Below are 1,467 nucleotides of genomic sequence, written 5' to 3'. Positions count from 1 at the left end.
AGAAATATATTAAAGAAAAAAAAGGAAGAAAAATTTTAATAAATATTTTTATAAGTTAAAATTAACTCATCTACGAGTTAAAATAAGATTTGACAAAAGTTAATAAGAGAGAGCTCTTTTTTAGTATATAATAAGGGAGAACTTTTACAAATTAGCTTATATATAAGATAATTTTAGTTTCTTGAGAAAATTATCTCATTTTTCTTTCCTATAAATGCTTTTGAAAAATTTACCTAAACATATCTTAACTTCGTTTTAAATTTCTTAAACTATCAAAATGACATGTGATCAAATCAAACTCATTCTTTGTGGGAAGGAACTTAATTTATTGCAGAAACATGCATAAAGGAAATCACTTACATTGTTGATTTCCTAACAAATAAAACTATTAAGTCTTGGAGTTGTCATTTTTTTTCTATACTGGAATTTAAATAGTTAATATTGGCATTAATTAAAAACATATACTAATAATAATAAGATACTTTGTATAAAAATTTGAAACATCAAGATTATGAGAAGTTCTAGTAATATTTTCTTTAAAACACTATTTTGATCTGATTGAATGATTTGAATGAATCGGTACTCTACGGATGTTGAATGAATGATATATGATGTTCTTACCATATGCTTGAGCAAAAATGACAAGTTGGTGGATATGTATGGGTTTGTAGGTCTAGGTATCATGTTGCTCGAATTTTGCAAAGTGTAGAATTCGCAATAGTGTTGGGGGCATCTTTGTGGCACCAAGTGCAAGGAACCCAATTTTCTGCTCTAGACGTGGAGAGAGCCTCATTGGGCACAAGGATGTTAGAGAGGTCCTTGACTTCTCTGTGTTGGGCAAAAGGTGTCTTATCTAGCATCGTTTTGACAAAGTTTTTGAGAATGGATGACATGGAGCATGACCTAGATCATGCTAAGTGATTTTGTTCTAGAGGGGTCCTTGACTCCTCAACACCGGGCATGGAGGAATCCACGTCATGAACAATTCATACACAAAGGTCCTTGACCTCTTCATGATAGGTGTTGACACTACCAAACTAGACATGAATATGACCTCTGATCCTTCCATGCTAGGCGTGAGCCTTGTCTTGCCATGTGCTACACCATTTTCAAACTTATTATGTTTATATGGATAATTTAGTAGGGGAGGAGCCTATGAGGAGTGATTAATGTTAGAATTAAAAATAAGAGAATATAGAAACTAGACATGTGTTGTGGTGTGGTCTTGTTGTGGATAGAGTCCATACATACATGTTTTTTTGCAAGGTAGTGTGAATCCCTGCAAAAAGGGTCCCTATGTTCATCTACCATGACCTTGAGAGTGTTATGGTAGGGAACCTCTAATAGATGTGTGTGTAACCATGGTCGATTATAACATTTTGACTAGATCTTGGTAGATATCCCCTGATTGAGAGTGGATTGAGAAGGTCACCTACTGTGTGGTGATTTGGTCCATGGCTCTTAGAC

Source organism: Cajanus cajan, chromosome 7, assembly GCF_000230855.2.
Source record: "Cajanus cajan strain Asha chromosome 7, NIPB_CcT2T_4, whole genome shotgun sequence".
NCBI classification, from domain to species: Eukaryota; Viridiplantae; Streptophyta; class Magnoliopsida; order Fabales; family Fabaceae; genus Cajanus; species Cajanus cajan.
This window is presented reverse-complemented; position numbering follows the sequence as displayed.